The sequence below is a fragment of the Erithacus rubecula genome, assembly GCF_903797595.1.
Source record: "Erithacus rubecula genome assembly, chromosome: 2".
NCBI classification, from domain to species: Eukaryota; Metazoa; Chordata; class Aves; order Passeriformes; family Muscicapidae; genus Erithacus; species Erithacus rubecula.
The window spans coordinates 106,608,358-106,633,245 of record NC_136685.1 but is presented as its reverse complement, the minus strand read 5'-3'; the positions used below and the strand labels follow the sequence as shown (position 1 = coordinate 106,633,245).

The 24,888-nt window shown below is 44.2% G+C and overlaps 3 long non-coding RNA genes across 4 annotated transcripts in view; 1 reads left to right on the top strand and 2 right to left on the bottom strand.

The window, feature by feature from the left end:
• Positions 1-10,334, bottom strand: LOC306816602. The gene is made up of 3 exons (XR_013777726.1): positions 9,849-10,334; positions 8,781-8,873; positions 1-187 (listed from the first exon to the last, which is right to left on the bottom strand). It is a non-coding gene; the product is annotated as an uncharacterized lncRNA (long non-coding RNA).
• Positions 1,036-19,801, top strand: LOC306816582. The gene is made up of 4 exons (XR_013777715.1): positions 1,036-1,616; positions 3,219-3,267; positions 3,861-3,910; positions 19,668-19,801. It is a non-coding gene; the product is annotated as an uncharacterized lncRNA (long non-coding RNA).
• Positions 14,908-24,888, bottom strand: part of LOC306816570 — a 233,497-nt gene continuing 223,516 nt past the window's right edge. Inside the window, exons 7-9 of one of the 2 annotated variants that reach the window (XR_013777712.1) lie at positions 23,127-23,286; positions 17,307-17,501; positions 14,908-14,988 (exon numbers count right to left, since the gene is read on the bottom strand). This is a non-coding gene — a long non-coding RNA (uncharacterized lncRNA). Of the gene's footprint in view, positions 14,989-17,217; positions 17,502-23,126; positions 23,287-24,888 lie in introns of those variants that run through there. The other variant, XR_013777713.1, reaches the window with a different exon arrangement.

Genomic DNA, 24,888 nt, shown 5'->3' with positions numbered 1-24,888 from the left:
ACCCCAGGAACAGCAAAAGCAGAAGAAAACCTGGAAACACACCTGGGATGTTGATGTGGTGCACACACTCCTGCACCCTTGCCTTGGGCTTTGAGCTTTAGAGCCTGGAAATTTGATTAGCTGGACAATATGTTTTCCCAGAAGGGTTGCTGAGTCTCACTATACCTGAGGAAGTGGCAGTAATATTCTTCAGAAGGGAAAGCAGGTATCCAGTCACCAAAATAAATTTGAATTTGTGGCTGTTGTGCAGCTCTTCAGGACAAAACCTGGCTCAGTGTGGAGCAAGGAGAGGACATTGATAACCCTGTTCCACAGCTCAGTTGCCTTCCCAAGCCCCCAGGATAGGCAAGGAGACCCACATCTGACACTGGGTGAAAGGCTGTGAGTGTTTCAGGGAGCATTTCCTTGGCTAAAGGGTTGGCTTTTTCCCCTCTCTCAATCCTCCCTGATTCAGCAGCAGCACAGGGAAACCCTCCTGATCCATGAATAATTCATCTCCAGCATGTACAGGGGTTCAGAGCCTGACCCAGACAGTTTTTAGGGAAATAAGTGAGCAGGCTGCCCTCAGTGCCAGTGCTGGTGGCTGCTCCATGGAGGATGGGCTGGAGTGGTGCCATCAGTCAGCAGGAGGGGTGGCAGAGCTGCTGCCCCTCCTGCAAAGGGGTCTGCCTGAAATTCCCTAAACCCTCACTCACAGGCTCCTTTTTCCAGGGAAGTGGCTTTTATTTGTTGTGAGTTCTTCATACAGAACAAAACCTAAATAATGTAACATATTCTGGGCTCTGGGCAGATAAAAATTGAAAGGGCCAGGGTGTTTGTGCAAGTGGAATGATAGTGACAAACACCACATGGGGTCCCCAAGGATGGTGTTGGGGGACTTGATTCCTCATAAAGTGATGAAAGACTCTGATGTAATGGTGTTCTGTGAAACAATTTGAACATAAATGCCACTTTCTGTCCCATTAGCAAATGATTGCCATTGTACCAGGATTTTCTATTTTTTTTAATATGTGTTTTGAGCACACTGAGACTTGCATTGTGTTGGGGCTGCAGGAAGATTTAAAGGTTGTGGTGGACTAAAAATTGAAATGCAAATCACACTTTCCCACAACCTCCTGCTGAGGCCCAAACTTTTATAGATCAGGTTCTGCAGTCCTGATGAAGAAGCAGTGATCTGCCTTTCATGAGATTCACAAATTAGTTGCATTCCAAGGTATCATTTCCTACGAAGGAACTGTAACTTACCAGGTAAAAGTTTGTCACTGAAGACAGTCCCAATATTCCATTAATTTTTCCAGCTGCAGTGCCTTTCTCAGACAATGCAAACACACACATCACAGCTCCCCACTCTGCAACATGCTCTCACTGAATATAAACACACTGTATATATTGATCCTCTCCCTCTTGCTTTTTTCTTCCCCAGCATGCAGGTGGTAAAACACTGACTGCCATGAACTTCATCAGGGGAAGAAGAAAAAAAAGAAAAAGCTGTGGTTTGGAAGCAGCTGGATGGCAAACTGCAGACTGGGATATGGCTGCCAAAACCACCACAAGGAGACTGGGGCATAGAGGCATTTGTGGAGCATTCTGTTTGCTAATTGCTTGTGGAATTTCAGGTGAGGAACATCCAGTGTAATTTGTTACAATAGGGAATAGGTTGGGTTTTGCTTTCCAGGGTGGCTTTTTTCTATCATTATTGTTTTTATTTTCACTGCTGTCATTACAAATTCCCAGTTCTCTCTGGCTGGGAGCACAGTTCACAGAGGGCACCAGCACATATCTCCAGGCCCTGCTGTATCCCTGCTGTATCCCAGGACAGGATCTGTTCCTGGCTGTGAGAGGACAGATCCCTCTCAATGCTTCACCTCTGCAAACACAGGAATCTGCTGGGGGTTCCCAAGTGCTGCTTGTGGGTTCAGTGTGTAAGGGTTTTGGGCTGGTTCTCTGTGCTCTGAACTGCTCAGGATTCCCAGGAATTGTTCTGGTCACTCCTTTTCCTCCCAGCTATTGAGAGGTTCCTACTATGCAGAAATATGCTGGAAATTATCACCAGCAGTGCATCTCTGGTTTGCATCTGGTTGCCATCCTGCAGCTTTAACTAGTCCTACAACTTACTGCCAATTATCTCCCAGCTAATGGTGATCCCTCCCAGTGCTGCAATGTTCAGGAGTCTGTGGGCATTAATGAGAATTAGCATTTGCTGGGGCCATGGTGGGAGCTCCTGTCTGCAGCATTTCAGGGGTCCTGGTCGCTGGAATGTTTGATTGCCTCCTCCAGTAATTAGCACTGACACTGAGGAAGTTTTTCAGAGGTCTCACTTGGCTGTGCAGAGACCAAAGACACACTGGGCTCTGTCTGTGGTGAAGTCAGTAATAATGTGTTTCCCAATAATAATGTATTTCCCAATAATACTGTATTTCTCTCCTTCTCTCCACTCCCCTGGCACAGGTAGCACAAGGGATAGAGCCAGTGGCTGTCCTGCTGCACTTCTGCTTTGTTGTCCAGCATCAAATGCTCTTCCACTACTTTTTTAATGTATAGAGAACAATTTAAACATTTTAACTTAAAGTCAGTTGCCCCCTTGGTTTGGGAATATGATGGCAGTTAAAGTGCTACAGGAATTTGGCACAGCAGCAGTGAGTGACTCTGGTGGGCCCTTCCATGCCTGTTTAAAAGGGGGTGCACAATCAGAATTAAAGCACAGGGAATACAGAGGCCCCTTGTGACCCTGGAGGGGTAGTTGAGCACGTGGCTGGTGCTTCCCTGGGAGCACCAGTTGGCTGTTTGGGAGAAGAGGTGCTGGGGAATGTTGCTGTCTCCCTGCTCAGTTTCCCCAGTCTGCTCTGCAGGGAGAGACAGGCACTGCACATCCCCCCGTGCCTCTGGCTGGGCCTGGCACTGCTTTTTCCATGTGCTACTGTGGAGAGGAGGATGAGCTGCAGGATATACAAGGGGCTTTTTAGAGCTGGGGCCAGGAGGGGAAGCAGTGGTCATGAGCAGAGGCTGGAACTTGGCTTGTTAAGTAAATCTCAGGCTGTAGCTGGTTTTAATTTATTTTTTGTTTTATGTGCAGGAGACTGGGCCTTGCAGGTCTGGCTAATATCAAAGCCTGGGGTTTTGTAGATTTTTAATCAAGGTCCACTTTGGGGGGTTCTGCTTTCAGAGCTTGTGGACGTGTAGGATTTTTTTGTCATGTTTTTCATTTTTTCTTGCTGCAGTGTCTGGATTTCTTTACTTCAACTTTTCCATTCTTCAGACTTGAGCCAAGTGAGCAATTTCAAATTACACAGCACTTTCCAGAGATGTTTTTTTGTTGTTGTTGTTTGGGATATTTCTTTTCCTGAAGCAGACCTGCAGTCCAGTTTTTCTGAAAATCACAGATGGCATTGCAGTCCTATCCCATTGCCTCTCAATAATTTGGCATTCTTTTCACTGTCTGAATAGTTTATTGTTCATCAAATCTGTATGAAAGGAATTTTATATAAATTTTTTGTTTGTTTTGTCCCTCTGCTGGCAGGAAAAGTAAATCCCAAAGTATTTCAGCAGGTGCTATTAATATGCAAATAATGGAGAGTACACTGGGTCTAATAGACCTCCCAACTACATGGGAGGTGTCGCTGTTGGAGCAAATTAGCTTTCTGTAATTTGCATGCTTTTCACAGCCTCCTGGGATTATATTTTAGATCAGAGACAATAAAAGCATATGCTGTTAGTTTTAAATGTAACTAATTTTAGACTTTGAAACCATTTTAACCTAACTTCTTAGTGTTAAACTGTTATTTGCAAAGAAACTTTCCACAGAGCTTGTAATTTGCATGGTCTTTCTGCTCCCCCATTAACTGCTCCATCTCTCTTTCCAGGTTGAAAGAGAAGAAGGGAATCTGCCAGGTGGCTGCATCTTGGAACACAGGTATTTCTCACAAAATCCAGATTGTCCTACCCTGGTTCTGAGTCTGCATTTGGGTCCTGATGGGGTCTAGATTGAGCTTTTTGTGTCAAACTTCTTCCCTCCCATTTGGCTTCTCCATATGGTGTAAATCCATCCCAGAATGATGCTGTGGCCCCTGCTGGCTGCTCACAGAGGGGTGAGGCTGCTCATAGCATCAGGAAATGTTCTTTGCTCACCCAGCAAAGCAGAGTCCCTGAGCTGATGTGGCAGCAATGCCCAGTGTGGCTGCCTAGCCCATCCCTGGTGAGAGTCTGCTGGGAAACTGTTTGGAACAAATGGGAAGGAAAGCAGGGATTTCAGAGCAGCCTCAGTCTGTAGAGTCACACATTACTGACTTGTACTGGCACATTATCAATGGCACTTTGCAACTGGTATTGACAGCAGAAATGGCACTGTTGGTGCTGCTTTGGGGCAGTGGGACTGATGGGGCCTGTGGAGCTGTGTCTGTGTTCAGGTGCTGCCCTGGCTGCTCCATCCTGGGCTGGCAGGTGGGTGACACAGGGCAGCCACTGCAGCCCTGCCCCTTGTCCCCATCCTGCCCCTGTGGAGCTGGTAGGACCCAATTCCTGCTGCATGGAAGGACTGCAGTGAGGGCAGGTGTCAGTGTGGGGAAGGTGCAGAAGCAGCTCCTGTGTTTTGTCCCTGTGCCAGCTGTCCCAGTGCCTGAGGGTGAGCTTTGGGAGTTCCCTGTGCCACAGCTGCTCTGTGGCTCATAGATCTCTGTGCAGGGTGTCACTTGGGCTTGTGGGGTGGTGGCCATCCTTTATTTCAGGGGGGACAGAGTTCAGGGGTAGGATCAGACATGTGGAGGAGATGGCAGCCTGCTGGAGATCAAGTTAACATTACCAAATTTATTTCTGCCAAAGGTGAGTGTAGCGTGAGTGAGAAAGTCTGAGAGGAGTCTTTTGAGACAAGAAACTCTTGGGATGCAGTTTTGGCCCTACAGCAGTGTGTGGTGAGACTCTTGGGCTTTGCCATCAATGTTTTATAGGTGTATTTCACACAGACAATGTAAAGAAGCAGTTTGTTTCCCAAGCTCTTAAAGCTGGAAAATGCTGGGTGCTAATTTTTTTCTTTCATCTCACCCTAAATGTTTTCTACCATTAATACCGGTGACCTCCCACTTCTGCTGCTTTTTATTAATGGGATGTGACTTGCCTGTTATAAGCCTGGGCACTGGAGTTGGAAGCACTTGCTTTATTAAAAAATGAAGGCAAAAAGAGAGAAAAAAGGGCTCTGATTACTCAGGTGTCAACAGAAAAAAACTGCGATGCTGTGCCAGATGGCTGCATTTGTGAAGCAGAGTGTAGTCAGAAGGAAAGTGGAAGGAGACAAGGCAAGTGTACATCAGGAGTGTGAAAACATGACCAAAATACCTTCAGCCTTGTTTCACCAACACTGGATTAGGAGGCAACTGTGGTGAGATGCAAGCAAAGAAAAGCAGAAGGGGACACTGTTTGGAAAACAAAAAATGTCGTTCACAAAAGCTTTGAATTAACAAAAATCAGGGGTTTTGCATTAAATGGGCCAGTGCCTCAGAGCAAAGTGCCACGTGTGACAGAGTGGAGCAGTGGTGGCAGCAGGCTGTGTCTGGGCTCAGTGAGCACTGGAGCAGGAGGTGCTGCACCGTGCACTGTCCCAGGGACTCCAGCACTGCCGTGGCTGCACGGGGCCGGGAAGGGTTTCCAGGGATTGGGAGCTCTGCCCGTGCCCACACAGGCAGGGTCTGGGTTATGTCCACCCCAGCACTGGGCACTCGTGACACCAGCACTGGCTGGTTTGTGCCTCAGGCTCTTTGGCCTCGTTCCTCACCTCCTGCAGGAGCTTCCCTCAGCTTCTGCTGCCAGGGCAAGGTCTGTGCCAAGGCTGTAAAAGCCGAGCCCTCAGCAGCCGGGGGCGGGGGCTTCCTTACCCTTTTATATCCTGAAACGGAGCCTGGGCACTTTCAACTTCGCTTCCATGCTGAAGCTTTTGGCTGGCACGCAGGGGAAAGTTTAGAACAGTTTGATCTCAGATCACAAATCCAATTTTTATTTCTTTTTCCATGCTTAAGTGGCTCTGCCCAGGCTGCTTTGGAGCTGCACGCTCTCTCCTCTGTGCTGTCTCAGGGGAAGAGGAGCCTCTGACATGGGCACAGAGGGGTCACTCTGAAGGTTTGGCCTCTTGTCTCTCAGCCTTGGTTTTTATCTTGGTTTACAAACTTGGTGGTGTTTGGGTTTTCAGACTCATGAGAGTCAGAAATGCTGATGTTCTTAGGCTGCACTTTGATTAGAACACAGCCAGGAAAATCTGTGGTAATTTTCACCCAAATCATTTCCATGCAGCTTTCTCACCCCCAACCCCAAAACTACTCTCCCTTTTCACAGGTACCTTCTAGCAATGAACTACATCCAAAGGTACTGAAGGTAGGTTACATTTCCAACAACAGGTGTGTAGAGAAAGTGGCAGGAACATGGATCTCCCTCTGATCCCTGCTCTGGTACAACTAAAGCTTGAATGTGAGTTTCATTCCTTTATTTTTACAAAATCTGAATTTCTACACTAACTTTGGATCAAAAGTTTATTCTCCATACCAGGAAGATTTTTTTTTTTTATTTGCTACAAACTGCATTGTCTTATTTGGGGAGTATGTTCACAACTGAGAAAGAATTGCCTTTATTAACAAATCAAAAGGTTGTGCTGTCAAAACTGAAATCGTTCTACCTTTTTATGTGCAAATTAGAGTTTCTGTCAAACCTTCAGCCATGGTGCATTTAATTTGTGGAAATATAAAAATATCTGGCTTAATATTAAAATATTCTGCACGAGGAAGGAAATATTTGAAGTGATGCATTGCAGGCAAGATTCTCGAAAAATCAGATTTGAAAGAAATAAAGTGGTGCTTTAACAGAATTTATTTTCCCTACTTTTGCCAGAGTTCAGAGCAGTCCTTAGAAGTGTGTTGAAGTTATACAGGTGTCTGAATATCTGGTTGGATCATGGCCTTTGGGAGTGAACCAAACTAAATTTAAGTGTGTCCAGGCCAGGGGACCTACATCCGCTGGGTTTTTCCTTAGGAAAGGGTCACAAGATGTTTATTTTTTTTTAATTAATGGCAAAGGTACTGAGAAACTTTTCAATCAATTCATTACAGTTGGGGTAAAACAAAAGCAACTATTAGTTTCAGCATGGTAGCTTGTGTTTTGGAAGGTATTTATAGAGAAGATAAAATTCTGATTATCTGAACTGGGCCCTGGTTCTGTGTTTAAGTTTCCAAATAAAGAGCTGTGTGCTCGGCAAGGTGAGGCACTGATGGACTTAACCTGAGCTCCTTCCAGCACAAACAGTTTGGGTTTGAGCCTGAGGCAGCCCACACTCACCGTGAGCCTGGAGCTGCTGGTTTCCTTCTGCTCTTTGAAGGAACTCAGCCTGCTGTTGGCCTGGTTTTGTTGGGAGAACAAGAAAACCCTGAAGAACCCCCTTTTCAGTGTGCTCAAAGTCTTTAGCTGTATTTTGGCTTATTAGGGTTTTTTTTAATGGCATCCCAGCAGGCTACTTCATGTTGAATTCCCAGCTCTCCTGTGACCCAGGAGCCTTTCCTGTGGCTCTTTGGGAGGAGGGTCCTGTCCAGCCAGGCTGTGTTTGCCATCATTTGTTCCAAACACATATGAGAGTATCTTGTCCTGTCTTTGGGGAAGTGTTAATGGGCTTGAGTTCATTTCACCTCATTTTTTCCAAGGCCTGAACCAGGAACTTTTGCTCTTCTGCAGAGCTGAGAGGAGAGGAAGTGGCTGTTCCTTGAGGAGCAGCTTCACTCCTTGAAGTGCCAGTGCCATTGTCCCATGGAAAAGGCCACTGGAGCAGTGCATTAGTGATGCTGTGGCCAGGCTGGGATGTGCCCATGGAATCCCAGGGCAGGTGTTGTTTCCAGCCACCTGGCTCCAGTGGAAGAGCCCTTCCCACTGCACCTGTAGGGTCACAACCACCCACTTCTGTGCAGAGGGTGCAGAAAATATTCCATGCATTGCTGTCAACTGTCAGAAGTTCCTTTTGGGGGTGAATTATTGCCTGCAGGCATCCAGAGCACTTAGTCCCTGTGCTTTAATGCCACTGCTGTCAGCAGTGCAGAATTCCAGCATCCAGGGTTTTGCATTTAGTTCTGGCTCATCTCTCCAAGGGGGTTCCTAGAGGCTGAATGTGCAGTGCACTGCATGTGAAGGTGTTTATTAGGCTATTAGCCATAATTAATGGGGAGGCAGCTGCTGAGGCTGTGGGCTGTCCCAGGCTTTGCCCACGTTCTCCTTTCATACCCACACCCCAGCATGAATTATATGATGTTCATAGAGACCAACAAAGTGCTTTGGGTTGGGATCTCCTCTTTCAGGCCATAAATATATGATCCAGCCACCCCATAAAGTACACTGCTCCAGCTTTCCATGAATTCTCAGGCATAGCTGTGGCATGCAGCAGGGTTTGGGTCTGGTCCCTCCAGCTGGAGAAATCCTGCCCAGCACAGCTCCAAGGCAAAGTGTGAAACAGGCACTGCAGCTTCACCCAAACTGGTGAGTTCTGCCTCTGCTGCAGTCACAACTTCCATTCTTTTTCTAAAATAGTGGATACTGTGCTGTCCCCCTGCTTCCCTGCAGGGATTCAGGGACAGTGCTCTCAGTTTGCTGTGGTGGGAAGTGCAGGATGGAGGTGAGGGCACTGGTGAGCTGGGCACCTCCCTGGCAACTCCTCCCCTGCCAGGAGTGCTGCAGCCTCATGCACTTGATCCTTTAATTGGCCCATGTGCAGGCTGGACAGCTCTCTCCTTATTATTGTTATTATTGTGCAATCACATACTGCTTACCTACACAACATGCTGGAGATGCACTATTTATACAGAAACCATGTACACCAAGACCCATTTTCTCCATGGTGATTGTAGATAGTGTGTAAAGCTCTGCTTTGATTCATTAGTAGAGCAAAAGACATAGGATTATTTGGTGTAATTCACAGCACTTCAAAATGCTTATATTTTCATAATACTCTAAATCTACCACTTAGGCTGGTAACCCAAGCTTTGCTGTAGTGCTGTCATCCTAAAATTGGGGTGGTGCCATTTTTTCACTGGAACAAGCCAAACCTGGAAGCTCATTAAGCATGGGATTTGTGGTGAGTGACCATTGTGCAGGGTTTGTGAAACTGCTCAGGGCTCAGGAGGGTCCCTGGCACCTCCAGAGTAAAGAACTTGGGGAACCAAGCTGAAAACTTGTTTTCATACAATTTGGGGTTTGGGCTGGATGGGAACCTTGATGATCCAGCCCCCAAAAAAGGCACAACTTGGGGGGAAAAAAAATGAAAGGAATTTTGTTTCTTGGGTTGAAAAAGAACCACTGAGTTAATTTTAATGAGTTCGTTTTATTTAGGAGTAAAGTATCTTTTAGTATTTCTTTTGAATAAAATTCTGTGCTGCATATACGTGATATTGTTTTCTGACAAGGTGAGTTAGCAAAATTCCTCAGATGTGCATTTCTTATTTCATATCCATTCCTTTCTTGCTTTATCAGGACCATCCTTGGGCTGCACTGACCTGGGCATGACTTCATCCAGGCCAGTGCTGGATGAGCCTCCCAAGATTCCTGCCACTTACATTCACACAAACATCCAGCTCCATTCTTTGAAAATCTCTGAGTTTAAGCCCAGCTTTAAAGACACAGTTTCAAAAACTCTAACCAATGGTAACCTTTGGCAAAACCTTATAATTTCCAAGTGTAGGTACAGGTTTTCTTATAAAAAGGCTGATGGCAATTTCTGACAGCCATTTACAATGTTTTCACCCAACAATCAAGTGCACATAGCCCTCACCACCCTCACAGCAAGGCTTGTCCACCAGAGAAAGGGTTTAAAATGTCCCTGCTTAAGTGATTGAACTTACCTTACCCTCCTGAGACCACCATGTGGGAGTTTATCCTTTTCTCCTTTCAACACTCATCTCTCTGGGACTTTGCTGGGCACTGTGGGGTGTTTGCCCACCTCTGGAAATCAGCTGTATAATTCACATGTCTAATTTCAGCTGCTTGGTGGCCAGGGATTTTTTTTTAGTAGCATGGATTAAAATGTTCCAGTTGTCTCCTGAAAATCTTCCTCAGCCCATCCTGGGTAAAGGAAATGTGGTCAGACAAGCTTTTCCCTCAATTCCCAGCTTCTCCCACCTCTAAACCTGAGGTCACCCATGTACCTGATTTCCCAACCCACTCCCTCTAATCAGTTACATATTTTAAAATAATTGTCTGAAAAAATGGACAGAAATTGTGAGGATCATTACTAGTGAGAAGCTGCCTTCACTGCTGCCATCCCCCCATATATGTATTTGCTTCTCTGTGTTAACACCTGAAATGTTTGGGAAAAAATTTAAACATGGCCAATGACCACATTTAATGCAGGAGCTTTCACACCTCTGGGCTCTGTATTTATAGCTCTGTCATGTTTCCTTCTTGGACTGACCTGGAGAAGAGGATTTTTTTTTTTCCCCTTATCTGATGAAACGGTTGTCTGTCATGATGTGGTTATTGCAGCACAAAATATTGCCTAAAACTTGACCCTGAACAAATATTGTACAGGGACAGTTTACCCCAGAATTCCAAAGGAGGTGAAATCCTCCTTGTGCTCTCCAAAAGGGGAAGCTTGTGGTAAATAAAACTGTGGTGAGTCATCATGGAGCCTCAATTTTACATGCAGGTTCTCTGATCCCAGCTGAAGCCACCCTGCTCCTAGTGTTACTCCATTGTACTTGGAGTTTAATGTGGATGAACATGGATTTTCACTGATGCACGAGTCAGAAATTTAAAAATTACATGTATTCATTGTGTCTGGCTTGAAAAACATTAAGGGTACTTCCAGCCTTATCAAATGATGCTGTTCAATGACTGTTGCCAACCAAAAACAGGAATAATTTCTAATCAGTTAAGACATCCAGAAATTTCCCATCCCTTTCCGTTCATGTGGTCTATGAACAGACTTCGATTTTTTATTTTTTTTCCATTAGACATAATTATTCCCAAAGTCTTTTGTGGAGGGAGGGTAACTTTTCCTACCTCTGACACGTGGTATTTGTGAAGCAGAGAAGAGGTGCTGTGCTCACAGACTGCTTGGGGGCTGATTCTTTTCCCTGATTGAATGGATGTGACCTAGGGAAGTTTCTGCATTTAAGTTAGTTGTGTTATTTGTTCAGGACTTCTGTCTGCAAATATTTTAAGTGTTCTGGTTCACTCACTGTTAGAATGGCTGGAAGTAGCAAATGCAACCCCTGGCCTGCTGAAATGCACAGGAAATATTTCATATGGCAGAACAGGACTTCATTCTTCCAAAATGCAGAATCCCTAGTTAAGGGTTTAACTATAAAATATTTACTCACTCTGCTGAGTCCCTGGTCCACCACTGCTCGTGGGCCCTTCTTGAGCAGTTACCCGAGCTCCTCCTCACCACTGCAAACAGGAACCTTCACTCTGGTAACTTTTTAAGAGCTGTAGTTAAAAAAAATGAACGTAAAGAGCTGCTGTCCAAGTCCTTTAAAAGTCGAGTGCAGGAGCAGCCCCACTCCCCTGGCCAAAGGGAGGGCTGGGTGGTTTGTTTTTCAGTGAGACACAAAGCCAAGAGGGCTCTGTTTTCACATGCTAATGAAGCCCAAGGTGACAGGAATTTGGCAGAGCCTGATCCCAGCAGCTGCGGGCCAGGATGGAACTGGCCAGGGCATTACATGGAAGCATCACTGAACACAAACCTACAGCCTGCTCCTAAAACTTCATCAGAAATGAATCCAGTGCCAAATGCCCTTGCCATAGCCAGGGTTTTTGGCAAGGTGTTTTTCAGATTAGGCAATAAATATTCTGGTGATTGTTTGCTTTCTTTCCAGAAATATTTTGGAGGTGCTAAAAGCCCCCAAAATGTGCCCAGTGAGCTTCCAGGGTGAAGCATCAGTAAAAGGTACACTCACCCAGCAGAGATCCAGAGCACGTGCTGTACATCATTAGGGATCATCTTCAAACTTTACCCTTGCTTCAGAAAAGAAAAATAAGAAAAAAGATCAGAGCAAATTACAATTTTTTAAAGCAAATTTTTGAAGTTCAGCTCTTGTGTGCCAAGCCCTGAACAACACAGCTGCCCCACATCCTGCTCTGATCCCAGTTTGGGGTGCTCTGACCATTCAGGTGCCACAGGGGCAATGGCTCTGCCCCAGGAGTGCCACTCACTGCACTGGGCATGGGAAGATGTGCCCACAAAAAGCTCCTGCCAAGTAAAACCAAACAGAAAGACCAATCTCTGCCAGACCAGGTGATTTATTTACCTTCAGGTGAAGCAGGGCTGTTCTTTGCCACTTCTTTCTACACAGGAATTCAGCTCTGCATTTTAACAGGAAACGTTGGAAATAAAACATTCTCAGATGAGGGGAGAAATTCCAAGTTTCTTAAAATGACTGTGAAATCGATAAGTAAACAAACACAGGGTGTTGTATTCAGTCACCTCTCTTTCCTTTTTTTCCCTGAGAAAGCCATTTCTAGCTGGATTTTCCCCAAGATGTTAATATTGTGCTGGGTTTTATGCTGACTGAAGCAAGGTAGCAAGTGGTTATTGCAGGCCTGACATGCCTGTTCTGGCAGGGAGCAGCGTGAGCTTTCAACTCAGAAAACAAGGTGAACTTTGTTGGGTCATCAATCTGCTCTTGCCTGCCTTGGCCAGGTATGTGCTCACAACGAGGATGACTTAATTCAGGATCAGTTTATTTGTACTTTCCTTAGTCAAAGCCTGAGTTATAAGGGTGGAAAGTGTTCACCCCCAAGGATTTTTGGTTTTTCTTTCTGGAAAACAAGTTCTTCTTTTGAAGAACTGGTCTGAAGTTTGTAGTAGTAGCTTTGTAGGCAGTTAGCTCACAGATCTGATGTTCCAGATTGTGAAACAAGAAGCTGAAACAATAGAGCCAGGCAAGGGCAATCTTCCCATTTTCTGCTTCCTAGAGTGTGTTTGCAAAGGAGAACCACTCTTTACTTGTTCCTCTTCAGCACGAATTCCTGTTCCATGTCCTTCATTCCTCAGATCTAGTGCATCAGAATCAGAGGCAGGAATACAGCTCTGTGACACAGCACCAGCACTGAAAATGGGCTTTAAATGGTGCCACTTCTTTGATTTAGTTGGATTTTGCCTGAGAAATAATATGCAAATTAAAGCATTATTCACAACGGTGTGCACCATACTTTAAAAATATACCTTTAATGCTCAGGGTCCAAACATTGTTGTTTTCTGTTTCCAAATCCTTCATCAGCTCCATTTCCCCTTGGTTTTCTTTCTATAGGCCTGATGCTGCTCCCAGGATGTGTGTGCTTGTATTTGTGTGTGTGTGTAGGCCCATGATTGTTTCTACTGCTAAAACTGGCAACGTAGCTACTGTTTTCCAAGCTCAGTTACTATTTTGGCAAAGCATGGGTATTTGGGGATACAAAAACTGCTCAGCTGCCTTAAGGAAAAATATTCCATAGGTTTTTGTTTCCATACTTTCCAGTTTTCCACTCATCAGTTGCAGGCTCTTGTTGAAAAATGTCTTTCAGTGTTGGAATTTCTGAAGAGCAAACCCCAGCAGTGGGGAGTGAGTTCACTCTCTCTGAGCAGGACTGGCTGCTAATAAGGGAATAAATAACAAATAACACAAGCAGATGAATATTAACTAATACCAAAGCACACCTACCCCTCTGAATTGCTTTCTCTGTTCACATTCTTGCCAGTTGAGCAGCAGGGCAGCACCAGCTCTCCTCACATATTGCAGCCTGAGAAAACAGCTCCAAAGGGCCAAAAGAAGCAAATAAAATGTATTTGTTATTATGGCTGACCTTAGGCAGGCAGTATGTGGAGCTGCGGGAATCATTCACAGAATCTCTGATTATAAGTATGGTGATAACTGGTAAGACTGTGCTGAACTACTGTGAAACAATTCAGGTAGTCAGCAAACAGGGCTAATTGCTAGTTTGGGGGAGATTATGGGTAATTTAGTGCCCACTGAGGGCTTCTACCTAAAAATAAGCTTTTTTTTTTCCCTCCCGTTGGACAGCACTTGCATGTTAATGTAGAATTCCTGATGCAATTACATGTGAAGAGGACATTCAGATGCACTTCCATAAATGCCCTTCTGCTTTTCAATTACATTAACTGTCTTTGTAGATCCTTTGATAGAAACCATATTCTTGACTTTTTTTTTGAACAGCGAGCAGGCACTGAGCTAGACTTTGCTGTTATCCAAGATGTCCCGATCAAAGGGCTGAGGGAAACACAATAAACACAAGGCAAGAAACTCCTGGTGGTTTCCAACACAAACTAACGGGAGAGTGTCAAGTGAGCAGCTACTGACAATTCCAGCCCCAAAACCAAATGTTCGTGTGTGAAACTCCACCTTTGAGGAGGAAGAACAAATACCCACAGAGTGTTTTGGCTATAATTACTTCATTTAAGGGGAAAAAGAAAAAAGTGCTGAATTCAGTTTGCTAAAGTCAAGACATTAATATTTTTGGCATGTAAAGATGTAAACCAAATGTTTAAATGAAATGTCATCCCCTGGGCTCACGTTTGCCCACTGAACTGCGGTGCAAACCCTCCGCAGACCTTCATACAATACACATTTTTCAGTTCATTGAAGAAGGCCCCCGCTGCTTCTCAAGGAAAACTAACTTGCAGAAGCAAAATAAACAGTGGTGTGGCAGTGCAGCAGCAGAGCCTCAGAGCACAGATGTGCAGCACTGAGGCTTTTCCATCAGATAAGGAGCACCCAGACAGAATCCCTGCCCAAGTATGGCCTGGCCAGCACATGCAGCCTCTGCTGGGGCTGGAGGCACAGCAGCCCTGTTATGGCTGGGGCCGAATGTTTGTGTAATGGAGCCTGGCCTTTGAAACAGCCTCAGCAATGGGGGCACACGTGGGGCTTTGTGAGGAGCTGCCAGGGATGTACCTGCACAGGGCCTTGGCTGCAGGAGGAGCAGCCTTGGCTGTGAGCTGGGGAGCTTCCAGCAGCTGCCCTCCCAACCAGAGGGCTGCTCCTGGAGAGAAAAATTAAATATATAGAGATACTTGTGAGGACCAGCAAGGTGATTAGAGGGGTGGAGCAACAGTCCTGTGAGGAAAAGCTGAGAGAATTGGGGTTGTCCAGCCTGGAAAAGGCTTTGGAGTCACCTAATTGACTTCCAGTACCTGAAGGGACCCTGCAACAGAACATGGAGAGAGACTTGTTACAAGGCCTGGCATGACAGGACAAGGGGAAATGTTTCCAAATAGAGAGGAGGTTTAAACTGGCTACTAGGAAAAAAACCTTCCCGAGTCCCTGGCACAGGGTGCACAGAGAAGCTGTGGCTGCCCCATCCCTGGAAGTGTCCCAAGGCCAGGCTGGATGGGGCTTGGAGCAACCTGGGATAGTGGAAAGTGTCCCTGCCCATGGCAGGGGATGAGATGAGCTTTATGGTCCCTTCCAACCCAAACCATTCTGTGATTCTAAATGTGTTTGTAAGTATATATAAACACACAGAGAGATATACACATACACACACACACACACACACACACACACACACACATATATATATATATATATATTCATATATATAAGGCCTCATTTTTAATTGTGGGCCCTGGCCCTAACTGCACTGTGGCATACAAAGGGTTACTGCTGGCTGCTTTTAGGCAAGACACCTCTAAAACAAGAAAATAAAATAAAAAAAAAAGTAAATGTAACCCTACAGAAATACAGCTCCTTGGGCCTGTGGTAGTTCCTATTAAGATATACAAAGTATCTCAGCAAGGGAAAATTTAACTTACATACAACACATGATTTTAAGTAAAGAAATATTGATGGAGTGGGGGGCATGACAAGTATTTTTTTAGCTCTAATTTATGGCTGAGCAGCTTCATTTTAGGTACTTCATGGGAATATTTTAAACCAAGCCTGCATAATATTAAAATAAGTTAAAATGTATGTAAAATTTATGAGAGCATGTCAGGTGCAATGCTTGATAAAGTAAGTTTAATGCTTCAGAATTTTTTTCTTCAGGCAGAGAAAGCTGAATCCTCCAATTCTAGGTTACAGTATAATTTTAGAAACTCTTTTCCATTATACCATTCTTTTATTAATGAGATCCAACCCAATTTAACAAAAAGAGGTAAATTCCTAAAGAGTTTGTGGAAAGTCCTCAGCAGGTTGGAAGCAGGGAGTGTGTGATAAAAGGGGGTATTCTCCTGTTCATAGGCTCTATTCCATTTGACAGAAACACAGAGGAAATCAATTCACAACAAACTTTCCAAGGGTGCCTCTCCAGTGTGGTTTTCCTCTGGAAACGCCGCCTGGCTCCGTGAGCAAACAAAAGCTCTGGCAGTTGACAGGGGCTGTACATCACTTTGAAAACTCTTCATTTACTGGGGGTGTGTCATGTTGCTTCATTGTGTGACACTCCCAATTATCGTGACAGAGCTAAATGACAAAGTAGTGTCACCCCACTGCAAATCCAGAGCAGCTCCTTCCCATTTTTGTGCCTGGTCATGGGAACGTCGCTGAGCCGGTACAAAGGAGCGGCAGGAGCCGCAAACAGGGGCTGGGCTGGCTGCAAACTGCTCTGCTCTGCTCTATTAAAAATTCAGCTCCTCGGCAATATTAAATCTGAATTTACTCCCATCAAACAGAAACTTAGCATATCTCATTCTTCCATTATAAAATATTGACATCAGGAATAGTGAATCCTGAAATGAAGATTAGAGATGAAAACTATGCGCTTGGTAATTATCATTTTTTTCTTTGTTATTATTCCTTTCCTCTGAGGATTGCATAGGCTGTTGCAAACAGTAATGAAGTTAGCATGCAATGCCAATGCAAAGTGTGCTGCAAAGTTATTCCTTCCCTCATGACGGATGAGGCAGTGGGAGGAGGGAGATTTCCCCAGCCAAACCCGCACACGGGCGGGACAGCCCCCGCCTCACGTCTTAATCAGCATCCCTGGTGAGGAGACCCTCAGTGCCATCTTGTTTCTGTCTCCTTTTGTTCTGCCATTTCCCTGGGCTTTTTAGGTCTGCACTGGAGCTCAGAGCTATTAATATCAATGACACTTTTTTTTTGTCACAAACCAAGCAGCCAGTTCACAAATCCATTCACTGCCCTGCCTCGTAATGGTCTCGAATAACCAGAGCACTGGAAAAGCACAGTTCCAGGAAACATCCATCCCCTCCATCCCAATAGCCCTTCTTCCCAATGTGAAGAGATCATGTTGGTCAAGCTGCACTGGGATAACACTTTGGTTCCTGCCTGTGCAGACAGCCCATGGCTCGGGATGGCTTCCACCACAAAAGCCATGGCACCACCCCCTGAAATTCCCACCTGGCTGATGAACTCAGTCCTGGCTGGTGCCTCTGTCTGAGGTGACCACGCTGAGAGGTCCCCCTTGGTGAGATGGGGTTGTTTGAGGGCCTCCTCCACATCCTCTTGAATCCCCCTTGTGGTCTGCAGATGTTCTTGAGGAGTGTGATGTATCCCAGGTGCGACATCGGATACCGAGTTTGTCTCATGTGCTTCCTACAAAAATCAATCCAAGTCAATAAAGTGCCCACCCTCCTCCCACAGTGCTTGCAGAGGTTCAAACAGGACCAATTACTCTTAAGGTGGAATTGTCAGGTGTCAGATGAGAACAGAGAACTTGAAGCATTATGTATAGGAACAGATTTATTTAGAAGACTTGAAGAATTTGTTTTGCTATCAACAGGTCTATGAGAAGTGCTTTTAGAGTACAGTCCAGTAGAAACTGATACCTTGCAGAATGAATGACAGGGGAATGTTGTTTGGGTTTTGTTTTTTTTTCCCTTTCTCTTCTTTTTGCACCAATCAAACACAGAGCTGCCCCCTAAGGCAGGTAAACTCACACCCAAAGCTCCTGCCCTTGAAGGCATTTGATCACAACTCTTCTTGCCAAACACAGCCCCTTTCTGGTTCCCATTTCCCCATGCTTCATTTATATGTAATATATAAATATCTTTGTCACACACTCAGTTTTTTGTGCTTGGTCCAAAACTGAGAACCCTGCCAGTCTCTAAGTCTAAAGCTTCATGTGAACCTCTCTGTCCCTGCCAAGCCCACAGCACACAAATACCACAGCATATTATCATCACACAAGATGTTAAAGTTTAACAGTTCTCATCCCAGAATACCAAACCTCTCTCCCAGCACTCCCAACAAATCAATATGCATTATTATTACATGCTCAGATACTACATCAGATTTCTGCTCATGCCAAAATTTCAGCTAGCTGTTCCCTGGAGTATTTATGCTTGTGTACTGTATTTAACAACAGCCCATTCAAAATGCTCACAGCTCCTAGGAATGAAATGCACATAATTTAGGAATAGCTGTCTGGCTATTCAGGCATCATGCTGTGTCAAGGGAAAATTAAATCTCTGACTCTCCCCCTCTTCTAAAACAAACCTGTACTTTGCATCGTATTTTGGGGAGCTGCACGGAAGTTTCATAAAGACCAAGTGGCCTTGGCTCTTTTTTTCCTGTTTAATGGCAGTGCCTCCCCATTAATGCTCCAAAATGATACAGTAGTTTTTTAAAAAAAAGCTCTCAGCATGCAGGCATTGTACCACATTAAGAAATCAGGATTTTCTAGGCACTGCACAGCATTAATTACACTGAGCATGCTGCAAATTTAAATTAAATGATATGCCATGTTCTGTTGTAAATATCAAAATGGATTGCAAGATAGAACCCCATATTGGCATTTGTGCACTGAACAGGATCAGAAAATCTCTGTGATATATAATTTCTTTTTATTTTAAGCATACGTGATGCAAATGTGATTTTTATTTTCAGGAGTACCTAAAAGCACACATGTACAGGTCAGAACTTGTCTGTACTAAAAAAAAAACCCAAACAAATCTTCTCTCAATAATAACAACTATAAAAGAACAAAAAAATCCCTCTTTGTCTTCATTTCTTTTCCAACATAAAAAATAAAATATGCTTCTCTTCCCCCCCAACAAATATTTACAATGTAGGGACTGGAGGGCACTGAGAGGAAAATGGGGAATACAAGGGGCTGGAGCAGGGCAGCAGGAGGACAGGTGGGTTGGAATGCCAGGATCCCATGGAAGCAAATGCTGTGGGGGTTGAACTCACCCAAGCAGGGAAGGGCTGCTCTCCCAGTGGGATTTCAGACAGGAGCAGAGTGAGAGGTGAGCTGGGGCTGTGTCAGTGCTGTGCTGATGAGGGAAACCTGATTTGGTGATGCCATGGGAAGAAGTGGGTGAAGAGAATATAAACAATAAACAAAAGGTCTGTCAGTACTTGTGTTTTTGTTGGCACTGGTATTTTGCAGTTTTGTACTATCAGGTTAAATGGTCACAAACTCAGCAGCCTCTGCCCTGAACTGTGTGACTAAATACTAGACAAATATTTTACAACTTCACACATCAGGGAAAGGAGAACATTTAGTTAACTCTACAGAAAAGGCCTTAAAAAAAAAAAACAACTGTATTTTTCTGGGCTTATTTAAGGCCTTGATGAAATGATGAGCACTGAGCTGAGACCTGCAGGTGAGTACCAGCCTGAATTGGCACAAGGCATGAAGAAGACACAGCAAAAAAGTGTGGGCAGAGACATGCAGAGCCACTGACATTTCTTCAAACCCAGCATCACCATATTCTTCCTAAATTGTCTCATCTTTTGTGTGTCTTTTGCTCCTAGGCCTTGCTTTCCTGTGCCATTTTGGAGCAGTCCTGTGTGTGGGAGAAGTACAGCTGTGGGACACCTGATGAAAAGAGGTGGTTGAACAACTGGCCTTCAGCTCTGTCACCTTCTTTCAGTGCTTGAAAAAAAAAAAAAAAAAACAAAAACAAACAAACAAAAAACTAACCAACCAAACGAACAAAAAAACCCAACAAACAAAAAACAGGAAAAAAAAAACAACCAAAAAAAACCCCAAAACAAAAAAGACAAAAAGTCCAAGCCAAAGATAGTTTATGTGCAGCTCAGGAAGCTCTCAGCAATGAGTGTGTCTGTGATTTAATAACATATCTACCCAAAATGACATTTCTTCTAATACTCAGAAAAAGAAGGCAGAGCAGCACACAAGGCACTGCAATTGCAGCAACAAACAGCCACACTGCCAGGTATTTATTTTTCAATGTACACAATTATTGGGGGAGAATAAAAATTATTCTCTGACACTCTGACAGAGCTGTAAGAAGCCTCATGCTTCCCCTACTCCCATGATCCTGACAAGAAGCACCTCACAAATTCTAATAAACAGAGAATAGAAATAAATAGTTTAACTACACAGCATCAGGTTTCAAATGGCTTCCTGAATCAGAAAGTGCTGCTAGTCCATCTTCCTTATTTCCACACTCTGTAATGGTGGCTCTCCAAAAGTCAAAGTGAGATGGATACTACAAGGATCACAGACACTACACTGGGAAACCAAGTATCAGTGGGTACATCCAGATTTATGGTAGGTGATGGCAGTAAAGTGAAAGTAAAACTGTTTGCACAGTCTGTATTGTTGGCCATTACTGTGTATTTGCCCTTTTTTCTTGCTTAGCTGTGCCTGGAAGAATGGAAAATTGTACCTTCTATACAGTATTAGGAGACACTTTCTGATCTTAAGGTCAATCAGACTGGTTTAGCTGCTTGAGGTATTTATGGCACAATCACTCAGTGTCTTTAAGGAAAGGTTAGATACATTTATGGGAAAGGTATTTTGCAGAAGCTTTCCTGCTTCATAGAGGTCTTGGACAAAATGACCCAGGAGGCCTCTTCCAAGTCTATCAAATGTGGTTCCCTGATTGATGCTGTTTCCCCCCAAAGTCTTTTGAAAACACAAAGCACTGTTATAAAATTTAATATGATACACTCTATAACTTTAACACAATGCCATTTTCTTATAGGAAATGGTTAGCTGGTAGCACAGGAGCCTGGTGCAAGAGGAAGAAACATAGAAAAAAAGAAATTGCAGTGCAGTTTCTGTGCCGAGGGATATCGACTATAACATTTACTCCGTGTCTGAGCATGGACCCTCAGCTGTGCAGGGGAGCACCAAGCCAGGGAAGGCTATAAGGAACCCAGGCTATGGAATTTATTCCTCCAGAAAAGCCTGAGGTAATTTTCTGTGCTGTGCAATAATCACTCCCTCAGTGCTGGGAAGCAAACGGGCACCCAGCTCTCCTTGTAACTCACGGATTTTATTGAGTTTGAGTTTACTCTCAAAATCTTTTTATACTAACTTTTTTTTTTTTTTTTTTTTTTTTTTTTTTCATTCCAGCTGATTTAGTTAAAGGCCAAACTCTTCTTCCAAAAATCAGCTCCCAGCCCCCATCTTCTTGGGATTGCCCTGACAGGAAATAACAACATCCATACACAGACACTCTGAAGCCTTTTGAAGTCTCACAAATGTGAGCTGCTCCCTTTTGCAGAGCAGGCTGGGATTAACTCTTTTATTAACCTTATAACCTCATCCAAGAGAAAGAAAAATAGTCAATCCCTTTTTTAATTTGGAAGCCTGCTGCCCTCTCTACCCAAACATTTGTGAGCTCACCCTACAGATAGGGGCAAAAGAGCCCATGGAAATCCCCCTCTCCCTGAGAAGCTCCCCAAATCCCCTCCTGGGCCCTCCCATTATGTTGCACTCAGTGTCAAAGTTTGTGTTTTCACTAGAAAATATTTCTCCTTTACAGGAGGGTTGTGTATCTCTCTATATTGGTGGGAGCAAATAACAACCTTTTGGTCCTTTTCAACATGTTGCATCAATGTATTTTCCTGATTCCTGTGTCAAAAAAAGCAACTTTTAGCAGAATGAAAAATCTGACCTGGGTGTAATCCTGACAGTGCTCCAATTGTTCATCCTTAGCTCCATCCCTGCACTGCAGTGCAGAGTAAGAGGCTCACGCTGGAATAGGTCTTCTCACCAGAGTCAAAATGGTAAAAATTAGCTCAGAGACTGACATGAGCAGGAATTTCAAAGGCAGGAAAATTTATCTCCCGCTTTTTGTCTTACACTATGGTACACTGTAGTGGCTGCAAGATTTAACTTCCAAGCATCCCATCTATATAAATCCTAGTGGACAACAACTCCCAGCTTCTTTTCTTTAGGGTGTTGAGCCCAGCAGCTGGAATCTGACAGGGAATGATGGTCAAGATAAGAATGGAGAAAAACTTTCCTGTAGCCTTCAGGTGTTGGTGAAAGGTCAGGATTAGGGAGCAGCCAAAGCCAGAGCTCCATGTGTTACACAAGGTCACTGCCCTTTGGTGTAAGGACCACGGGTTTGGGCCAGCCCTGCCTCTGCTCAGCTCAGCTCAGCTCAGCTCAGCCCAGCTCAGTTCAGCTCAGCTCAACTCAGCCCATTACCTGCCCTGGTGATACAGCCCCTCTTGGGCTTTCTGCTTTTGAAAGATTTATACTTGGTTTAAATCTCAATCAAAAGATCCACTTTGGCTTTTCGGAGGCCAAGACTTAAAAATCTCCGATGGGAAGGACAGGTAAGGAAAGCAGAATATCTTTCCCTTGCAAAGGCATTCAAATGCAACTTGGATAAGGAGTTTCCTGCTGCTTTGCTGGATAAACAGACACACCTCAGTTCAAAAATGCAGGGGTGCCCTTCACACCAATAGGCAGAGGGAAGAGTAAGAGGCACCAGAATAAAAAAGGCAGGATCCAACTGAAATTTTACCTTCTTTGATCTTTGAAAATAGGAAAACCCATTCGGGATCAGGAATTTCCAGACTGGGCTGTATGCACCATTAATTGTTCCATGAAGCAGAGCTGGTCTGCTATTGTTGCATCCTCCAAAAACAGCTGTTACTATGAGCTCTTTGGGGCTCAGGAACTCTATTTCCCAGTTTTCACTTAGTACTTCAGTAATCACATATAAATAACAGTAATGATAATCATAACAATACCTGGCTTGCCATTATGTTGTGCTCAGTCTTTGTGATGCCTCTCTCACAACAAAATCTGTGTATTAAACACTTTAATTGAAACTCTTAATAAAACAGAGGTATTTTTACTTACACTTTGTATCCACATAATGTTCACAAAGCACTTTACAGAATCAAATGAAAGTAGCCAGTGTGAGCCTTCTGTAGAGGATTTTGTGCATCTCAGCAGTGCAGAACAAAGCTGCTATATAGACAATTAATTGTCAAACATACCATGTTTTGGGGTTTGTCCTGGCTGAGCAGCAGCCAAAAGCTTGGGGTTTGTCCTTAAGATGGATGTGAAAGTCTCTAAAGCCACCACAAATAACACAACAGGATGAACTGGATGGTCTCACTGACTAGAACAGGCTGTGATGACCCATTATTAAGGTCCCTGGGTCAGAAAGAAAAAAAGGTTATAATTTTCCTGGTTTAGGAAGAAAGCCATGGAAGTCTTGGAGCTGAGTACTGAGCAGCCACCATGGGGTCACTGCAAGGGGACAAGGCAGATCCTGGCCCTGCAAATGCTCCTGGTAAATGGTGCTGCCCGAGGTCTGGGAGGGTCTCCAGCTCTGGCCTTGCAGCAGGTAGTTCTGGAGCTGGGAGACAGTGAAGGGCTTTGTTCCATCTGTATAATTGATAAATTACCATTGTTAGTACTAAACAATACAACTGAGCACAGAATGGAAGCACACTAATGCCTTACCCAGCTCCAGCAATTCTGCTCCTGTGCTCACACTGTTCTTAAATGTGCTAGGTATTTGTTTGATGAAACAATAAGTTTTAGAAAAGAGAAAAATAAGAACTTCAAAGATAATAAAAACCTTGACTACATACTTTACCACAGGCAGCTGTGAATAAGCTTCAGTACTCTTTATTTTTAACATTCCAGATATGTAATTTAATGCAGGTCTAATGACAGTCTCGAACATACTGCTTTAATCGAAATTGTTCAAGCTCTGTTCTGTGACAAGGGCTCACAAGATACCAGCAGGGTTGTCCATTTTCCCCACTTCTGTAGGGAAAAGAAAAGGGAGGGGAGGGGGACACTCTTGAACTTATGTTGCTATTGATGTGTAATATACAATAAAAAAACAGTTAAATTTCAATTACCCACAGGTAATTATAATTTTATTGTTTGACTGTACTATGGGGATTTTTGTAATTCCCAAGACTAATAATTTTCTATAATTTTACAGGTTGTCAAATAAACTATTAAAGATTATCTTTGAAAAGGATTCTGCAATTGTAAGGACATATCATACTGTTCCTGTACATTATTAGTAATTAGAGATCCCTGGATAGTGAAATATCCACACTATATGCTAGCTGCTGGATACCATATTTTCTCACAGCCTCCTGTAATCTTGAACCAAAGCTTTCAAACTTCTCAGCCATTGTAGCCTGAGTCACGTCCAAACTTTTATTAATATTCACTGAGCACTCATTAAGCAATTCTGGTGCATTCAATACATTAAACCTGTGCTTCCTGGCAGGGAAAAGCAAAGGCTCCCAGCTCCATCCCAGAGCAGTGGAAACAAACACAAAAGGGCTGGTTCTGAACTCTGTCCCCTGAAGAGGATGTGGGGAAGAGGCAACGTTGATACCAGCACAGGAGATGCGTATCTGCCCTGACAGTGCCTTTTGACAATGATGTGGCTGCTTGTGCTTCCTGATTTCATCCTAAAAATGCACATAGATGCAGATGTGCTGGGGATCAGCATCACATGCCCACGAGGAGGGGAATGGCATGAGCAGGGTCTCCAGTCCACAAGAAGCAAATGAACTGGGGGTATTCCCTCATCCTCATCAGCAAGTTGCCCAGATTTACTGGGGTGTTGGTGAGGAACTCCCCAGGTCAACATCTGTAGATGTAGAGACCAACACCTGCACAGCTCAGCAGGCACCAACTTGTCCCAGGTAACCTGGGGGAAGCCAGAGGCCACTAAAGCAGCGTGTGGTGGGTGACAGCATCCCTGACCTGTGAGAGCAGCTG